The sequence below is a fragment of the Bidens hawaiensis genome, unplaced genomic scaffold (genome assembly GCF_021521415.1).
Source record: "Bidens hawaiensis isolate Kalapana, Puna unplaced genomic scaffold, B.hawaiensis_p1.1 tig00000760_1, whole genome shotgun sequence".
Lineage (NCBI taxonomy): Eukaryota > Viridiplantae > Streptophyta > Magnoliopsida > Asterales > Asteraceae > Bidens > Bidens hawaiensis.
The window spans coordinates 2,467,964-2,489,362 of NW_027491043.1; the positions used below are offsets into that span (position 1 = coordinate 2,467,964).

A 21,399-nucleotide genomic window follows, 5' to 3' on the forward strand; every position below is an offset into this window, starting at 1 on the left:
AGAAGGTAAATATGATACTACATATTTACAAATATTTTAGCATAAAAGCTACTTGTGTTTATTTAAAAAATGAAAAGATAATCAAAGGAAATAACATACAAATGAATAAAAGTTCATAATATTATTAGTCTTTTCATAAACCCCATGTCAATGTAAATCTTCTAAACCTGAAAGCAAGCAATATACAAAGGATAATTGAGCATGTGAAATGAATATTATGAAATACATGAACAAATTAACAGAAACAAAATATTTAGTGTTTGGAGGCTTTTCGTCAATACCTTATTTAAGACCTTGTTAATGAAGTCCTTCATATCTAACATAAGTTGATCGGATTCTGGCAACTCCGAGAAGAGAAAGAACTCATGAAATGTGTTTGGGTAGTCAATCAAGTACGCTTCCTTCCCGGACTTCTTGAGCCACTGGTAGTACCTTATATGTCGGTCCCGGAGGGTATCAAACCCAGCCGCGACCACCATTGTCGCGGGAAAATCCATTTTGGATATGTCCACGGCATTGGGCCCCGTAACATTGATGATAGGATGGTCTCGGTTGAAGGGTTCACCTAGGGGCATGAACGCGTTCCAAAACCAATCGGTCCGCTTCATTGTCACGAGAGGTACTGATCCATCCATCCGTATTTCAGAATCTGTTCGCTCCTCCCCGCCGAGAAACGGTTGGATCGCCACTAGCCCAATTACCTACAAGCCATCATACTGTTCATCAGCAATCATGCGGGTGGTATTTGTTGTTGGATTTTAGATCACTCATTTCTTCTTAATTTCTTACAAAATACAACTTACGTGTGTACGATGCTTCAATTAGAAAGATACGAAGTTGTTGATTTTTCAAACTAGGAAATTAGATATGTTTATATACGGATAATAATGCATGAATCCAGTAGCATATGTATACATATATACAGTTAAGTCGTACCTGGAGTTGCTGGAATTGGAATTGGGAGGCTCTTAGAGTCACATGATGAGCTAGGTGTCCGCCAGCGCTATCACCGACGATAAAGCACCGTGAAATGCTGGCATTCTCCGGCAGCCATTTTGACCGGTTATCTTCATTGTCCAGAAATTTCAGCACATCAAACCCATCGTCATGTTGGGAAGGGTGTCGGTTCTCTGGTGCAAGACGGTAGTCGACAGAAACAACAATGGCACGCAATTCGCTCGCGAACTTGCGGCCCACATAGTCTAATATCGCCACATCCGGGGAGAGGAAAATATACCCACCGCCGTGAAAGTACACCATCACCGGGAGATCTTCTTCAGCGTATTGCGTGGGGACAAATACACGGAACCAGAGATTGCGAGTTGGATCCACCATGACATCGTGTGTCTTGACACCGTTGACGGGTATGGACAATGCCGGGATCTGAAAGTCCACGAGATTGAGAAGACCGCGGGGCACCGTGCCGTCATCCCGGAGAAGTGGGTCGATTGCAAGGTCTATTGCCGATAGTACAATTCGTGTTCTCAAGGGCAAGGATAGCTGAGATTTCGGAGTTTCCGCTGCTGCTGATGATTCCATAATTAATTGAAAGACTTTTGTGATCAGAGAGGTACGTATTCAAAATTCAGGTTGTGTGACAAATGCTAAACACATCAACTCTATTTATACTGCAAAATATGCGACGTTATATCACACCATCTTTGAATATTTCAATATTTCAGTCAAATGAAACCTTCACCTGCATGTTCACACCAAAAAGGTTGGTCATGGTCAGGGTCTAGTTGAATTAAAAAATTCATCTTCAGTCAATAACTAATGTCTATTACAACTTTTTAGTTTTGTCAAAAATAAAAGGCTCTATTCATGATTTTCCCCTTCGTTAACTTGTTTTACATTGAATGTTTGTCCGTCACTTTTTATTTCAGATAAGCCGTCACTTTTTTAAAAAAACTTTCAACGTTTTAGTTTTACAAATGGCAAACATTTTGTACTAAATAAATGAAAATTAATATTGACAAATGTAGATAGGCAACTGTCACGAAAGAGGATGGTTGGAAACCATGGCCAAGTTGAATTATTTCTTTCAAATTAAATAAACTTTCACCAAATATTGTCTTCAGTAGTGTTTTTCAAATGACGATAATATATTTCAACTTGGCGCTCGGCTTTCAACTATGATGGGTTCTTTTAAATTAAACCTAGTATTCAACTTCTGATATATGTATAAGTGACAAATCACATTTTGGCAATTGCCAAGAAAGATAGGTCACAAGTAGTTGCTTGCAAAGCTCTTGTGCCAATAACTAATAATGCCTTTACGGTTATTAAATAATATAAAGGCTAGTTGGATTCCAATATTTAACAAATTGAGTTATTTTGTCCAATGTTAAATATAGGTAAAAATGTTAAATGTTCTTGTATTCCCTTAATTTTCAATTCATATGTAAAAATAGCATGCTGATTTAGTCGCTAATTTAGGTAATTTTATGAGTAGGAAGATTCATTTTTGTGACCCATTTACAGTTTGTTATCGCTATTTTTATCTTAAGTAGGGTTCTTATTAGTTGAAGCAAAAGGCAAATGCTCTAATTAGATTTAACAAAGAAAGAAACATAATGATTGTCAAACATGGATATTATTGTATCAAATTTGAAAACGAAATTTATCATCGCTCGATTATTATTATTATTTATATACCAGTCATGCTTGCTTTTGGAATTTTCTTATGGTATTATGGGTATTACATGGAGCTAGTTATGAAGTTAACACATTTGGGAGTTCTTTGCACAAAAGAGGTATCTATCATATTAAAACGAAATCTGATATGGGAAAAACGAAGATTTGGATGAACTAGTAGATATAATGCTGGGAAGATATGGGCTGCCAAGCTCAGGTTAGGGCAGATAGGGTTTATACATTCTTAATGTTTATAAAGTTAACAATCAGTTGTTTGACTTACCAGTAATAATGTGTATATTTAATTGCAATGGAGATGGTTATTTACGCTAAGTAAAATCTAAAATTTGTGACTAATTGCTAAGCTTGGCTTGTAAACGAACACAAACAGAGTGTTTTCATGTTTGTTCGTCTGACTTTAACTATTTAAACGATTGAAACGAACAATTCAACATAAAGAGCGTGATTTTTTTTTGTGTTCATTCATTAACAGTATAAACAAATGGCTCATCAACATAACAACCGAACATAATTGAACATAGTTGAACGTACATAATTGAGCTAAAATCAGTTTAAAGTAATTTAAAAAATTATGTGTTGGACGTAAAGGATTTATTAAAGCTAATATAAAATATATTAACGGACGTAAACTAACGAACTTAGCAAACGTAAATTAGCGAGTGTTAATGGACGTAAGGGTCTTTAAAAAGGTATATTGGTAATTCAGGCAACAAACATATTGTTAACATATTCAATTTGGGCTTAATTTGCAGCAGATTAATTTTGGTCAAACTTAATCAGTAGCAGCCCCAGATTGGCAATTTGATATAAGTATGAAAGGGTAATTTTGTCTCAAATTCAATGCGTTAGGTTCATTTGACTACAAATCAAAGATTAGTGTGCTATTGACTTTTATATTAGTAAAAAGTCAGCTAGGTTTTAAGTTGTTATTTTGATTTTGTGTTATTTTGAGAACAAAGGACTAATTTGGAATGTTTTAAAATTCAAAAAAGTTTTTTGTTAAAAGGTTCTAGCCTAATACTTGGTTTTGGTTTGACTTTTGAGAGTCAAAGCTCAAGTAAAGGTAATCTGAGAACTAACTTAAAAATTTTAATAGTATAAATCTTAATGCTAAATTTATGAAATTTTGTGATGTTTCTTTCTTTTTTCCGTTCCAACATTATCTTGATTTTTCCTACTAAGTATGCAAATCTATATATTTATAGTAATTGTAATTTTTAGTCACATTATCTGCATATAGTAAAAAAAAAGTTTTTGACTCAATAATATTAACTTCTCAAAACCGAAGTGTAACAAATTAAACTAAAATATTATACATTCATTCAGGTGTCAAATCAACCTTGGGCACTCTACCATTAGCGGATCAGTAATCTTGGGATGGGGGGCGACAAGAACCTAATTCACAATGTGGTAGACTACAAGCTTTTAACGATCAATGGGTCAATTCTTTAACAATTTTTATATACTTTTTAAACGCTTCTATATCAATTTTTTTATAATATATACATTTTATAAAATTTTGGACAGAGTAACAAACAGGTGATCATGCTTCTGACTGGTCAAAGCCGAGGTCCCATGGTCTTTTCGAAGGAGCGCTCTTTTTGAAAAAACGGCACGTCTTGAAGACAACAAAGGGTACATTTGTTGTCTACTTAAATAGATTCATAATAATATTATTGGAATATTCTAATTATGAACAAGTGTGCACGGGCTGGGTTGTGAATACTGTAACTATGGCCAATTTAGTTATTCTGCATATTGAACCATGCTTGATGTCAAATTAGTTTTGTGCTTCAATTTTATATTTTATGTTTCTTCTTCAATTTTTTCTAATCATTTATAATATTATTATGTAACTTGTAAAAGAACTATATGCACTTGAAGACAACAAGAAAGTCAATATTAAAATATTACACTTGATATTTTCTTACTCTACTTCTTTCCCTAGATGTACTAATAGCTGCATTATATATTTTAGGTAACTATATATCGAACCTTAACCTATTTTTACATATTTGTTATCAGGGGGTGTTTGGGTGTTAATGTAAATACATCCTAGAAGTTTGTTTTAAACACGAGTCAACCTCAAAGTTGTTATCTTAGATGGTGATGATAATCTTTCAAATACAACATAAAATGCTGCATACAAAGAAGTATTTAGAATTGGAAAATTGGATTTTAATAATAAAAATAAATAAGACCCGTTATTTCAGTTGTGGTTGTCAAAAGAGTTATAAGTTAATTTAATGTAGCATATTTTAGAAACGTCAGGTGTTGATTTGCAAGAAATTTAAAAAATATACTAATGTTGCGTAATTGGTCAACCTTCATGCATGAAAATGATAATTAATTCAATAATGAATAAAATCCACACTATGTTATAACCCATTAGACAAAATGGTTTTGTCTCATGACCCATGAATAGCTAGAATGAATAAGAAGAGAGATTAGGAATTAGGAGAAATATGGGTTGACACCTAAGTTTCAACATTTTCTTTCATTAGTGTAGTAAGATAATGAATCCACACACTCACGAATACCACTAGGGAATAGCCCATTGGTCTTTTGCCCTAGAGCTTGAATGCTTTTCAATCCATTTCCACAAGGTCAATTTTTTGTTATTTTTTTAATTTATTTTTTTAAGTTTTTTTTATATATTTATTTTAGGTGACTTTTTTTTACGTTTCAGCAGATAGTTTCAACGATTGACAATGTGGCATACATGTTTGTGGTTTTTTTTGGGTAGTATAACGTTTTTTATAGTTTTTGGTTTAAGGCAGGAGACCCTTGGCTACCGTTAAGCACGAGCTAGCTTAAGCATAAATGAAAATTGTTAGCAAACATGCGTGGAAGCATTGTGGACTTTTGATTCAGGTGCTAAGAATTGGGCATACCTTGAGAAATTATACAAGCTAATTTACTTGGTATTAAATTTTATATCTTGCAATGTCATCTTGCCTCCATTTAACAACGTGCGACAAAACGAAATATGCAAAACGGCAAATTTAATGGGTTGTGTACCAAAATACATTTCCATGCACACTTTTGTAGATTCGTACATCTTCCATTAGCATGTTTTACATAATGCAGCACATTTAGTCTGAAGAGACCATTATTTGAGAGAAAACCCGACTACTCCACTCACTCTTCATCTAATTATCGTCAGCCACTTCATGAGGGTGAAGATTATCAACTACAAAGGAAGTTCAATCATGGATCTATAACCCATTTCATCTTGTATTTTAATTTTATTCAATCATTCATGTTTTATTTCATCTTGATTTTGTAGGCTACTTTGTGTCTACGAACCATAGCTTTGAGTTGTTCAGGTGTTTTTAGGAAAGTTTCATAAGTGTTTTGTGTTGTACAAATTAAAAATCCCGAGACCAGTAGGCCTCTGCGTTTATATTTACAAATGCAATATAATTCAAAAAAACTTAAGAAACTTAAAATGACATGTAGCATAGTCGCTTCAAGCTTGACCATCATTCGTATAAAAAGTGCTAAATCCATATGCAAACTACAAAGTCTATTAACTTAATGAAAAGATTGACTTCGGGATACCTGCCTTCAACCACGTTGTCTTTTTTTAGTGCTGGTCATATTTCATACACTTTTAAATATTTTGAGTTGGGTTTTTATTGAATAGTAATCCTAATTGGCTCATACTTGGATTTACAATATTTCTTTATCAAATGTTGGGTCGGATTTATGATAAGGAAGATTGGAATCTTCTCAACCTCCTCAGAAAACGGCTAAGTATGGAATTCGAGCAAGCCTAGACGATCGAGCATGGTTTTACTACTTCGAGCAAGGTCTTCAGAACCTTAAATGGTTAATTCTTCTAAGTGTTAAGGCTTCGAGCAAGCTACACTTCAACAAGCAAGAGTATTCTTCTATCGAGCATGGATTGCCAATCGAGCAAATAGCTTGATCATACAAGTTTTAACCAAGTGTTACAAGCACAGGATGATCGAGCATATGGGACAAGCATGGATGCAATAAGAAAATGTCACGTGATCAAAGCAAGGACTTCGAGCACAGTTCAGTTTCGGAGCAAGATTTACATCCGAGCATGATAACCTCTATAGGTTTTGCGCTAGGTCCGGTCCTAACAAGTGGTATCAGAGCTATGTAAGCTTGCTGAAGGCCACGAGACAGAAGGTTGAGTATCAAAGTTTGAAGCTTTAAAGGCTTTTGTGCGTGACTGAGTTCAGATCTGAAAAGAAGTCAAGCCATGGATGAACAAGAAGTGTCGACTAATAAGATCCCGAGACTAGTCGGTCAAGAGAACTACATCAAATGGAAAGTGTTGTTTGAGGCCGCTGTTCATTACAATGATACAAAACTATGGAACTCCATTAAAGATGGACCCTATGTTCCTTCTCTTACCCCAAATAACAATGCTAATGTGGAAAGGCAGATGAAAAAGAGAGGACAAAGCCATGTCCATGCTGAAGTTAGGACTTTCTTGGGAGATTTTCAGCAGTGTGAATCATCACACTAATGCTAAAGCGATGTATGATGCAGTTGTAGAAATGTTTGTGTGAATGTCGAGTTAAGGGATATTAAGAAGGATCGATTGAAACAACAACTTGACAGGTTCAAATTCAAGGATGGTGAGAGATTGAAGTCTGTACTGCAAAGATTCATGGCTATAGTGAATGAAACAGAACCACAGATCTACAGATCTCTGATTTTAATTTCAACAAGAGACTACTCACATCCTTATCCGGTGAATGTTACACAGCAATCAAATTCATCAGAGAGAAGGAAAATTTTCCCAACTTTAAGTTGGATGATGTGATTTCATTTCTGCAGGCTGCAGAGCATGAAACGATTGAAAATCACATGTTGAAGGAGGAGAAACCCTGACTAATGCACTCGGTTAAAAAATCGACTAATGGTTTGGTTCGAATGGAAGTTGCTCGACTCGAATGGAATGGAATGAAATGGTGGAGGGAGTGGAATGGAATGGTTGAGTGGAATGGAATGACTCGAAACAAAATTTCCAACCGAATTGAACCAAAAAATTTCAGTAGGCTCCAAGAGATCTTTTCACTAACCAAGAACTTACAAGTACACCCAAACACTGAAATTTCACAAACTTTTCACAACCAAAACCAAAGAAACTGGAACTTTCTTTTGTGAACCCACAACTCACTTTTTCACACAAACCACACGTCTCAAACACTCAAAAAAATATCAAGACTCAAGCTTGTGACTCAAAAATTACAACTAGTAGAGCCGAAAGTTCTGATACCAATTGTAGATCCCGAAATCAGATCCGACAATGAACAGCTTTGTTCTTGATAAACGGTCGAGATGGGTGGGGTGAAATCATACGATCGAACAAAACAATATAACAATAATATAAATAGTGAACGACACTGTAATCGGTTAAAAGAAGCAAGAACCGACCCCACCCAAATGGGTTAAGTGAACCTTACATAGGGTTCCCATTTTTCCAAAGTTTACATCTTAACCATACAAAATAAACGCACCGAGTGCGAAATAAATCGACTAAAAGCAAACTAGAAAGACATACACAATCTTAAAAACAATATAGAATATTGGCGCTACACATAGCCTCAAACACACACACACGCATATATATGTATATATATTTGTGCATTTGTGTCTAGAACTCATTTGGCGTTCAAGCTTTTAATTCTACTTATCTTCATCCCTACTCAAACCATTGTATAGTAGTAACTACTTCATCTTGTCATTTACATTCTATATTAGAACTTTAAAGTAATCGCTTCATCTAAAGCATAGAGCCTACCAAAATTCTCTCATTGACCAAGTATTCACACACTACAATGCTCACATTAATCTGATAGCGGCAAAACAATTGATTCACATAATTAAGCAAACTCGTTAAAGTAATCCCACGTCCAAAGTTGTCGCTTAAACCCCAAAACTTAGATGAAAAATGTGTTATGCTATAACTATATCCTTGCGGTAACTATATATCTATGCGATACCTATACCGTCCGACACAATACATAGCATGAACTATACCAATTCAACTACTACCATGCATGTGATTACTTAATAACATGCGAAAACTTACTTCAGTTTTTGAGAAACCCTAATTCAATTTGTTACGGGTGCTCGAACCGTTTAGTCTTGTAAATAAATTAGCATCGTTACTATATTCCACACACCTCGATTATCAATCCTTTGTGGTCCCATGCAAAACCGTTAATAAAGCTTTTTAGTCGACAAGTACCTTATACCGAACCGAACCGAACCAAACCAAACCTTGCAGTTGAGATTCGATGATGTTTGGAATCGTTTTTGTTCTAACAAAGGAGATGAGGTTGGGGTTGATTATTAGTAAAGTATTAGGATAGTTCCACATTACCCTCTTTAACTACCAAATCTCATTATTTTCTTTATATTTAATATAAATCAGTTGCCTCAATTAAATACTTAAAGTTTATCAAACGAAATCTCGGGATGTTACGGTTGCACACATTCATGTGATAATGATATGTAATATAAATATATACGTAAATCCTAAATATTGTCAATTATGTTAACCAGTTGTTTCAACAAATTTGTTGGAGTAAATAACTAAATGTGCCGTTTATATATTCGCATAACTGGATGGTTTTAGCCAAGAGTCAAAGCGGATCAAAGGTATTGCAAAATGTGTATAATCATACGGAGCTTATCTGGAATCTATCCAAAAGAAACATGCAAAAAACCAAATTTATGAGCTTTGAGTTGTTTGGTTGCTTACAACCTAGTTTTCCAAGTGTTTTGAGTTATGCGAATTAAAACCCGTCAAGTTGATTTATTGGAATATACGTTTTAATTTTTGAACATAGAAGTTAGAAATAATTACAACACATATATAAAATCAAATATATTCAATTTTCTTGTGATTTTAATATTTTTAAAATCAGAATAATAAATGAATTCGTTCTTAATTGTTTGTATTCAAGCTGGATTGTTCACACACACATATGAATGCCAAAAAACATAATAAAACAAAATAAATAAACCAGCATGTAAATAATACTAATACAATGGAGGATTAAAGAGCGTTTATAATTCAGTTACGTACAATATACATTAACTCAAATGCACAGAAGAAGAAGGTAAATATGATACTACATATTTACAAATATTTTAGCATAAAAGCTACTTGTGTTTATTTAAAAAATGAAAAGATAATCAAAGGAAATAACATACAAATGAATAAAAGTTCATAATATTATTAGTCTTTTCATAAACCCCATGTCAATGTAAATCTTCTAAACCTGAAAGCAAGCAATATACAAAGGATAATTGAGCATGTGAAATGAATATTATGAAATACATGAACAAATTAACAGAAACAAAATATTTAGTGTTTGGAGGCTTTTCGTCAATACCTTATTTAAGACCTTGTTAATGAAGTCCTTCATATCTAACATAAGTTGATCGGATTCTGGCAACTCCGAGAAGAGAAAGAACTCATGAAATGTGTTTGGGTAGTCAATCAAGTACGCTTCCTTCCCGGACTTCTTGAGCCACTGGTAGTACCTTATATGTCGGTCCCGGAGGGTATCAAACCCAGCCGCGACCACCATTGTCGCGGGAAAATCCATTTTGGATATGTCCACGGCATTGGGCCCCGTAACATTGATGATAGGATGGTCTCGGTTGAAGGGTTCACCTAGGGGCATGAACGCGTTCCAAAACCAATCGGTCCGCTTCATTGTCACGAGAGGTACTGATCCATCCATCCGTATTTCAGAATCTGTTCGCTCCTCCCCGCCGAGAAACGGTTGGATCGCCACTAGCCCAATTACCTACAAGCCATCATACTGTTCATCAGCAATCATGCGGGTGGTATTTGTTGTTGGATTTTAGATCACTCATTTCTTCTTAATTTCTTACAAAATACAACTTACGTGTGTACGATGCTTCAATTAGAAAGATACGAAGTTGTTGATTTTTCAAACTAGGAAATTAGATATGTTTATATCCGGATAATAATGCATGAATCCAGTAGCATATGTATACATATATACAGTTAAGTCGTACCTGGAGTTGCTGGAATTGGAATTGGGAGGCTCTTAGAGTCACATGATGAGCTAGGTGTCCGCCAGCGCTATCACCGACGATAAAGCACCGTGAAATGCTGGCATTCTCCGGCAGCCATTTTGACCGGTTATCTTCATTGTCCAGAAATTTCAGCACATCAAACCCATCGTCATGTTGGGAAGGGTGTCGGTTCTCTGGTGCAAGACGGTAGTCGACAGAAACAACAATGGCACGCAATTCGCTCGCGAACTTGCGGCCCACATAGTCTAATATCGCCACATCCGGGGAGAGGAAAATATACCCACCGCCGTGAAAGTACACCATCACCGGGAGATCTTCTTCAGCGTATTGCGTGGGGACAAATACACGGAACCAGAGATTGCGAGTTGGATTCACCATGACATCGTGTGTCTTGACACCGTTGACGGGTATGGACAATGCCGGGATCTGAAAGTCCACGAGATTGAGAAGACCGCGGGGCACCGTGCCGTCATCCCGGAGAAGGGGGTCGATTGCAAGGTCTATTGCCGATAGTACAATTCGTGTTCTCAAGGGCAAGGATAGCTGAGATTTCGGAGTTTCCGCTGCTGCTGATGATTCCATAATTAATTGAAAGACTTTTGTGATCAGAGAGGTACGTATTCAAAATTCAGGTTGTGTGACAAATGCTAAACACATCAACTCTATTTATACTGCAAAATATGCGACGTTATATCACACCATCTTTGATTATTTCAATATTTCAGTCAAATGAAACCTTCACCTGCATGTTCACACCAAAAAGGTTGGTCATGGTCAGGGTCTAGTTGAATTAAAAAATTCATCTTCAGTCAATAACTAATGTCTATTACAACTTTTTAGTTTTGTCAAAAATAAAAGGCTCTATTCATGATTTTCCCCTTCGTTAACTTGTTTTACATTGAATGTTTGTCCGTCACTTTTTATTTCAGATAAGCCGTCACTTTTTTAAAAAAACTTTCAACGTTTTAGTTTTACAAATGGCAAACATTTTGTACTAAATAAATGAAAATTAATATTGACAAATGTAGATGGCAACTGTCACGAAAGAGGATGGTTGGAAACCATGGCCAAGTTGAATTATTTCTTTCAAATTAAATAAACTTTCACCAAATATTGTCTTCAGTAGTGTTTTTCAAATGATGATAATATATTTCAACTTGGCGCTCGGCTTTCAACTATGATGGGTTCTTTTAAATTAAACCTAGTATTCAACTTATGATATATGTATAAGTGACCAATCACATTATGGCAATTGCCAAGAAAGATAGGTCATAACTAGTTGCTTACAAAGCTCTTGTGCCAATAACTAATAATGCCGTTACGGTTATTAAATAATATAAAGGCTAGTTGGATTCCAATATTTAACAAATTGAGTTATTTTGTCCAATGTTAAATATAGGTAAAAATGTTAAATGTTCTTGTATTCCCTTAATTTTCAATTCATATGTAAAAATAGCATGCTGATTTAGTCGCTAATTTAGGTAATTTTATGAGTAGGAAGATTCATTTTTGTGACCCATTTGCGGTTTGTTATCGCTATTTTTATCTTAAGTAGGGTTCTTATTAGTTGAAGCAAAAGGCAAATGCTCTAATTAGATTTAACGAAGAAAGAAATATAATGATTGTCAAACATGGATATTGTTGTATCAAATTTGAAAACGAAATTTATAATTGCTCGATTATTATGATTATTTATATACCAGTCATGCTTGCTTTTGGAATTTTCTTATGGTATTATGGGTATTACATGGAGCTAATTATGAAGTTAACACATTTGGGAGTTCTTTGCACAAAAGAGGTATCTGTCATATTAAAAACGAAATCCAATATGGGAAAAACGAAGATTTGGATGAACTAGTAGATATAATGCTGGGAAGATATGGGCTGCCAAGCTCAGGTTAGGGCAGTTAGGGTTTATACATTCTTTAATGTTTATAAAGTTAACAATCAGTTGTTTGACTTACCAGTAATAATGTGTATATTTAATTGCAATGGAGATGGTTATTTACGCTAAGTAAAATCTAAAATTTGTGACTAATTGCTAAGCTTGGCTTGTAAACGAACACAAACAGAGTGTTTTCATGTTTGTTCGTCTGACTTTAACTATTTAAACGATTGAAACGAACAATACAACATAAAGAGCGGGATTTTTTGTTTGTGTTCATTCATTAACAGTATAAACAAATGGTTCATGAACATAACAACCGAACATAATTGAACATAGTTGAACGTACATAATTGAGCTAAAATCAGTTTAAAGTAATTTAAAAAATTATGTGTTGGACGTAAAGGATTTATTAAAGCTAATATAAAATATATTAACGGACGTAAACTAACGAACTTAACAAACGTAAATTAGCGAGTGTTAATGGACGTAAGGGTCTTTAAAAAGGTATATTGGTAATTCAGGCAACAAACATATTGTTAACATATTCAATTTGGGCTTAATTTGCAGCAGATTAATTTTGGTCAAACTTAATCAGTAGCAGCCCCAGATTGGCAATTTGATATAAGTATGAAAGGGTAATTTTGTCTCAAATTCAATGCGTTAGGTTCATTTGACTACAAATCAAAGATTAGTGTGCTATTGACTTTTATATTAGTAAAAAGTCAGCTAGGTTTTAAGTTGTTATTTTGATTTTGTGTTATTTTGAGAACAAAGGACTAATTTGGAATGTTTTAAAATTCAAAAAAGTTTTTTGTTAAAAGGTTCTAGCCTAATACTTGGTTTTGGTTCGACTTTTGAGAGTCAAAGCTCAAGTAAAGGTAATCTGAGAACTAACTTAAAAATTTTAATAGTATAAATCTTAATGCTAAATTTATGAAATTTTGTGATGTTTCTTTCTTTTTTCCGTTCCAACATTATCTTGATTTTTCCTACTAAGTATGCAAATCTATATATTTATAGTAATTGTAATTTTTAGTCACATTATCTGCATATAGTAAAAAAAAAGTTTTTGACTCAATAATATTAACTTCTCAAAACCGAAGTGTAACAAATTAAACTAAAATATTATACATTCATTCAGGTGTCAAATCAGCCTTGGGCACTCTACCATTAGCGGATTAGTAATCTTGGGATGGGGGGCGACAAGAACCTAATTCACAATGTGGTAGACTACAAGCTTTTAACGATCAATGGGTCAATTCTTTAACAATTTTTATATACTTTTTAAACGCTTCTATATCAATTTTTTTATAATATATACATTTTATAAAATTTTGGACAGAGTAACAAACAGGTGATCATGCTTCTGACTGGTCAAAGCCGAGGTCCCATGGTCTTTTCGAAGGAGCGCTCTTTTTGAAAAAACGGCACGTCTTGAAGACAACAAAGGGTACATTTGTTGTCTACTTAAATAGTTTCATAATAATATTATTGGAATATTCTAATTATGAACAAGTGTGCACGGGCTGGGTTGTGAATACTGTAATTATGGCCAATTTAATTATTCTGCATATAGAACCATGCTTGATGTCAAATTAGTTTTGTTCTTCAATTTTATATTTTATGTTTCTTCTTCAATTTTTTCTAATCATTTATAATATTATTATGTAACTTGTAAAAGAACTATATGCACTTGAAGACAACAAGAAAGTCAATATTAAAATATTACACTTGATATTTTCTTACTCTACTTCTTTCCCTAGATGTACTAATAGCTGCATTATATATTTTAGGTAACTATATATCGAACCTTAACCTATTTTTACATATTTGTTATCAGGGGGTGTTTGGGTGTTAATGTAAATACATCCTAGAAGTTTGTTTTAAACACGAGTCAACCTCAAAGTTGTTATCTTAGATGGTGATGATAATCTTTCAAATACAACATAAAATGCTGCATACAAAGAAGTATTTAGAATTGGAAAATTGGATTTTAATAATAAAAATAAATAAGACCCGTTATTTCAGTTGTGGTTGTCAAAAGAGTTATAAGTTAATTTAATGTAGCATATTTTAGAAACGTCAGGTGTTGATTTGCAAGAAATTTAAAAAATATACTAATGTTGCGTAATTGGTCAACCTTCATGCATGAAAATGATAATTAATTCAATAATGAATAAAATCCACACTATGTTATAACCCATTAGACAAAATGTTTTTGTCTCATGACCCATGAATAGCTAGAATGAATAAGAAGAGAGATTATGAATTAGGAGAAATATGGGTTGACACCTAAGTTTCAACATTTTCTTTCATTAGTGTAGTAAGATAATAAATCCACACACTCACGAATACCACTAGGGAATAGCCCATTGGTCTTTTGCCCTAGAGCTTGAATGCTTTTCAATCCATTTCCACAAGGTCAATTTTTTGTTATTTTTTTAATTTATTTTTTTAAGTTTTTTTATATATTTATTTTAGGTGACTTTTTTTTTACGTTTCAGCAGATAGTTTCAACGATTGACAATGTGGCATACATGTTTGTGGTTTTTTTGGGTAGTATAACGTTTTTTATAGTTTTTGGTTTAAGGCAGGAGACCCTTGGCTACCGTTAAGCACGAGCTAGCTTAAGCATAAATGAAAATTGTTAGCAAACATGCGTGGAAGCCTTGTGGACTTTTGATTCAGGTGCTAAGAATTGGGCATACCTTGAGAAATTATACAAGCTAATTTACTTGGTATTAAATTTTATATCTTGCAATGTCATCTTGCCTCCATTTAACAACGTGCGACAAAACGAAATATGCAAAAAGGCAAATTTAATGGGTTGTGTACCACAATACATTTCCATGCACACTTTTGTAGAGTCGTACATCTTCCAATAGCATGTTTTACATAATGCAGCACATTTAGTCTGAAGGGACCATTATTTGAGAGAAAACCCGACTACTCCACTCACTCTTCATCTAATTATCGTCAGCCACTTCATGAGGGTGAAGATTATCAACTACAAAGGAAGTTCAATCATGGATCTATAACCCATTTCATCTTGTATTTTAATTTTATTCAATCATTCATGTTTTATTTCATCTTGATTTTGTAGGCTACTTTGTGTCTACGAACCATAGCTTTGAGTTGTTCAGGTGTTTTTAGGAAAGTTTCATAAGTGTTTTGTGTTGTACAAATTAAAAATCCCGAGACCAGTATGCCTCTGCGTTTATATTTACAAATGCAATATAATTCAAAAAAACTTAAGAAACATAAAATGACATGTAGCATAGTCGCTTCAAGCTTGACCATCATTCGTATAAAAAGTGCTAAATCCATACGCAAACTACAAAGTCTATTAACTTAATGAAAAGATTGACTTCGGGATACCTGCCTTCAACCACGTTGTCTTTTTTTAGTGCTGGTCATATTTCATACACTTTTAAATATTTTGAGTTGGGTTTTTATTGAATAGTAATCCTAATTGGCTCATACTTGGATTTACAATATTTCTTTATCAAATGTTAGGTCGGATTTATGATAAGGAAGATTGGAATCTTCTCAACCTCCTCAGAAAACGGCTAAGTATGGAATTCGAGCAAGCCTAGACGATCGAGCATGGTTTTACTACTTCGAGCAAGGTCTTCAGAACCTTAAATGGTTAATTCTTCTAAGTGTTAAGGCTTCGAGCAAGCTACACTTCAACAAGCAAGAGTATTCTTCTATCGAGCATGGATTGCCAATCGAGCAAATAGCTTGATCATACAAGTTTTAACCAAGTGTTACAAGCACAGGATGATCGAGCATATGGGGACAAGCATGGATGCAATAAGAAAATGTCACGTGATCAAAGCAAGGACTTCGAGCACAGTTCAGTTTCGGAGCAAGATTTACATCCGAGCATGATAACCTCTATAGGTTTTGCGCTAGGTCCGGTCCTAACAAGTGGTATCAGAGCTATGTAAGCTTGCTGAAGGCCACGAGACAGAAGGTTGAGTATCAAAGTTTGAAGCTTTAAAGGCTTTTGTGCGTGACTGAGTTCAGATCTGAAAAGAAGTCAAGCCATGGATGAACAAGAAGTGTCGACTAATAAGATCCCGAGACTAGTCGGTCAAGAGAACTACATCAAATGGAAAGTGTTGTTTGAGGCCGCTGTTCATTACAATGATACAAAAATATGGAACTCCATTAAAGATGGACCCTATGTTCCTTCTCTTACCCCAAATAACAATGCTAATGTGGAGAGGCAGATGAAAAAGAGAGGACAAAGCCATGTCCATGCTGAAGTTAGGACTTTCTTGGGAGATTTTCAGCAGTGTGAATCATCACACTAATGCTAAAGCGATGTATGATGCAGTTGTAGAAATGTTTGAGGGAATGTCGAGTTAAGGGATATTAAGAAGGATCGATTGAAACAACAACTTGACAGGTTCAAATTCAAGGATGGTGAGAGATTGAAGTCTGTACTGCAAAGATTCATGGCTATAGTGAATGAAACAGAACCACAGATCTACAGATCTCTGATTTTAATTTCAACAAGAAACTACTCACATCCTTCTCCGGTGAATGTTACACAGCAATCAAATTCATCAGAGAGAAGGAAAATTTTCCCAACTTTAAGTTGGATGATGTGATTTCATTTCTGCAGGCTGCAGAGCATGAAACGATTGAAAATCACATGTTGAAGGAGGAGAAACCCTGACTAATGCACTCGGTTAAAAAATCAACGAATGGTTTGGTTCGAATGGAAGTTGCTCGACTCGAATGGAATGGAATGAAATGGTGGAGGGAGTGGAATGGAATGGTTGAGTGGAATGGAATGACTCGAAACAAAATTTCCAACCGAATTGAACCAAAAAATTTCAGTAGGCTCCAAGAGATCTTTAATTTCACAAACTTTTCACAACCAAAACCAAAGAAACTGGAACTTTCTTTTGTGAACCCACAACTCACTTTTTCACACAAACCACACGTCTCAAACACTCAAAAAAATATCAAGACTCAAGCTTGTGACTCAAAAATTACAACTAGTAGAGCCGAAAGTTCTGATACCAATTGTAGATCCCGAAATCAGATCCGACAATGAACAGCTTTTTTCTTGATAAACGGTCGAGATGGGTGGGGTGAAATCATACGATCGAACAAAACAATATAACAATAATATAAATAGTGAACGACACTGTAATCGGTTAAAAGAAGCAAGAACCGACCCCACCCAAATGGGTTAAGTGAACCTTACATAGGGTTCCCATTTTTCCAAAGTTTACATCTTAACCATACAAAATAAACGCACCGAATGCGAAATAAATCGACTAAAAGCAAACTAGAACGACATACACAATCTTAAAAACAATATAGAATATTGGCGCTACACATAGCCTCAAACACACACACACACACACACACATATATATGTTTATATGTTTGTGCGTTTGTGTCTAGAACTCATTTGGCGTTCAAGCTTTTAATTCTACTAATCTTCATCCCTACTCAAACCATTGTATAGTAGTAACTACTTCATCTTGTCATTTACATTCTATATTAGAACTTTAAAGTAATCGCTTCATCTAAAGCATAGAGCCTACCAAAATTCTCTCATTGACCAAGTATTCACACACTACAATGCTCACATTAATCTGATAGCGGCAAAACAATTGATTCACATAATTAAGCAAACTCGTTAAAGTAATCCCACGTCCAAAGTTGTCGCTTAAACCCCAAAACTTAGATGAAAAATGTGTTATGCTATAACTATATCCTTGCGGTAACTATATATCTATGCGATACCTATACCGTCCGACACAATACATAGCATGAACTATACCAATTCAACTACTACCATGCATGTGATTACTTAATAACATGCGAAAACTTACTTCAGTTTTTGAGAAACCCTAATTCAATTTGTTACGGGTGCTCGAACCGTTTAGTCTTGTAAATAAATTAGCATCGTTACTATATTCCACACACCTCGATTATCAATCCTTTGTGGTCCCATGCAAAACCGTTAATAAAGCTTTTTAGTCGACAAGTACCTTATACCGAACCGAACCGAACCAAACCAAACCTTGCAGTTGAGATTCGATGATGTTTGGAATCGTTTTTGTTCTAACAAAGGAGATGAGGTTGGGGTTGATTATTAGTAAAGTATTAGGATAGTTCCACATTACCCTCTTTAACTACCAAATCTCATTATTTTCTTTATATTTAATATAAATCAGTTGCCTCAATTAAATACTTAAAGTTTATCAAACGAAATCTCGGGATGTTACGGTTGCACACATTCATGTGATAATGATATGTAATATAAATATATACGTAAATCCTAAATATTGTCAATTATGTTAACCGGTTGTTTCAACAAATTTGTTGGAGTAAATAACTAAATGTGCCGTTTATATATTCGCATAACTGGATGGTTTTAGCCAAGAGTCAAAGCGGATCAAAGGTATTGCAAAATGTGTATAATCATACGGAGCTTATCTGGAATCTATCCAAAAGAAACATGCAAAAAACCAAATTTATGAGCTTTGAGTTGTTTGGTTGCTTACAACCTAGTTTTCCAAGTGTTTTGAGTTATGCGAATTAAAACCCGTCAAGTTGATTTATTGGAATATACGTTTTAATTTTTGAACATAGAAGTTAGAAATAATTACAACACATATATAAAATCAAATATATTCAATTTTCTTGTGATTTTAATATTTTTAAAATCAGAATAATAAATGAATTCGTTCTTAATTGTTTGTATTCAAGCTGGATTGTTCACACACACATATGAATGCCAAAAAACATAATAAAACAAAATAAATAAACCAGCATGTAAATAATACTAATACAATGGAGGATTAAAGAGCGTTTATAATTCAGTTACGTACAATATACATTAACTCAAATGCACAGAAGAAGAAGGTAAATATGATACTACATATTTACAAATATTTTAGCATAAAAGCTACTTGTGTTTATTTAAAAAATGAAAAGATAATCAAAGGAAATAACATACAAATGAATAAAAGTTCATAATATTATTAGTCTTTTCATAAACCCCATGTCAATGTAAATCTTCTAAACCTGAAAGCAAGCAATATACAAAGGATAATTGAGCATGTGAAATGAATATTATGAAATACATGAACAAATTAACAGAAACAAAATATTTAGTGTTTGGAGGCTTTTCGTCAATACCTTATTTAAGACCTTGTTAATGAAGTCCTTCATATCTAACATAAGTTGATCGGATTCTGGCAACTCCGAGAAGAGAAAGAACTCATGAAATGTGTTTGGGTAGTCAATCAAGTACGCTTCCTTCCCGGACTTCTTGAGCCACTGGTAGTACCTTATATGTCGGTCCCGGAGGGTATCAAACCCAGCCGCGACCACCATTGTCGCGGGAAAATCCATTTTGGATATGTCCACGGCATTGGGCCCCGTAACATTGATGATAGGATGGTCTCGGTTGAAGGGTTCACCTAGGGGCATGAACGCGTTCCAAAACCAATCGGTCCGCTTCATTGTCACGAGAGGTACTGATCCATCCATCCGTATTTCAGAATCTGTTCGCTCCTCCCCACCGAGAAACGGTTGGATCGCCACTAGCCCAATTACCTACAAGCCATCATACTGTTCATCAGCAATCATGCGGGTGGTATTTGTTGTTGGATTTTAGATCACTCATTTCTTCTTAATTTCTTACAAAATACAACTTACGTGTGTACGATGCTTCAATTAGAAAGATACGAAGTTGTTGATTTTTCAAACTAGGAAATTAGATATGTTTATATACGGATAATAATGCATGAATCCAGTAGCATATGTATACATATATACAGTTAAGTCGTACCTGGAGTTGCTGGAATTGGAATTGGGAGGCTCTTAGAGTCACATGATGAGCTAGGTGTCCGCCAGCGCTATCACCGACGATAAAGCACCGTGAAATGCTGGCATTCTCCGGCAGCCATTTTGACCGGTTATCTTCATTGTCCAGAAATTTCAGCACATCAAACCCATCGTCATGTTGGGAAGGGTGTCGGTTCTCTGGTGCAAGACGGTAGTCGACAGAAACAACAATGGCACGCAATTCGCTCGCGAACTTGCGGCCCACATAGTCTAATATCGCCACATCCGGGGAGAGGAAAATATACCCACCGCCGTGAAAGTACACCATCACCGGGAGATCTTCTTCAGCGTATTGCGTGGGGACAAATACACGGAACCAGAGATTGCGAGTTGGATCCACCATGACATCGTGTGTCTTGACACCGTTGACGGGTATGGACAATGCCGGGATCTGAAAGTCCACGAGATTGAGAAGACCGCGGGGCACCGTGCCGTCATCCCGGAGAAGTGGGTCGATTGCAAGGTCTATTGCCGATAGTACAATTCGTGTTCTCAAGGGCAAGGATAGCTGAGATTTCGGAGTTTCCGCTGCTGCTGATGATTCCATAATTAATTGAAAGACTTTTGTGATCAGAGAGGTACGTATTCAAAATTCAGGTTGTGTGACAAATGCTAAACACATCAACTCTATTTATACTGCAAAATATGCGACGTTATATCACACCATCTTTGAATATTTCAATATTTCAGTCAAATGAAACCTTCACCTGCATGTTCACACCAAAAAGGTTGGTCATGGTCAGGGTCTAGTTGAATTAAAAAATTCATCTTCAGTCAATAACTAATGTCTATTACAACTTTTTAGTTTTGTCAAAAATAAAAGGCTCTATTCATGATTTTCCCCTTCGTTAACTTGTTTTACATTGAATGTTTGTCCGTCACTTTTTATTTCAGATAAG

The 21,399-nt window shown here is 34.9% G+C and overlaps 3 pseudogenes; all 3 read right to left on the reverse strand.

Moving 5' to 3' along the window:
* Positions 1-215: 215 nt before the first annotated feature.
* LOC143534901 (putative carboxylesterase 18 pseudogene) lies at positions 216-1,542 on the reverse strand (annotated as a pseudogene).
* Positions 1,543-9,929: 8,387 nt separating this feature from the next.
* Positions 9,930-11,307, reverse strand: LOC143534911 (putative carboxylesterase 18 pseudogene; annotated as a pseudogene).
* An 8,416-nt stretch (positions 11,308-19,723) lies between these two features.
* On the reverse strand, positions 19,724-21,050 carry LOC143534922 (putative carboxylesterase 18 pseudogene; annotated as a pseudogene).
* Positions 21,051-21,399: the final 349 nt, after the last annotated feature.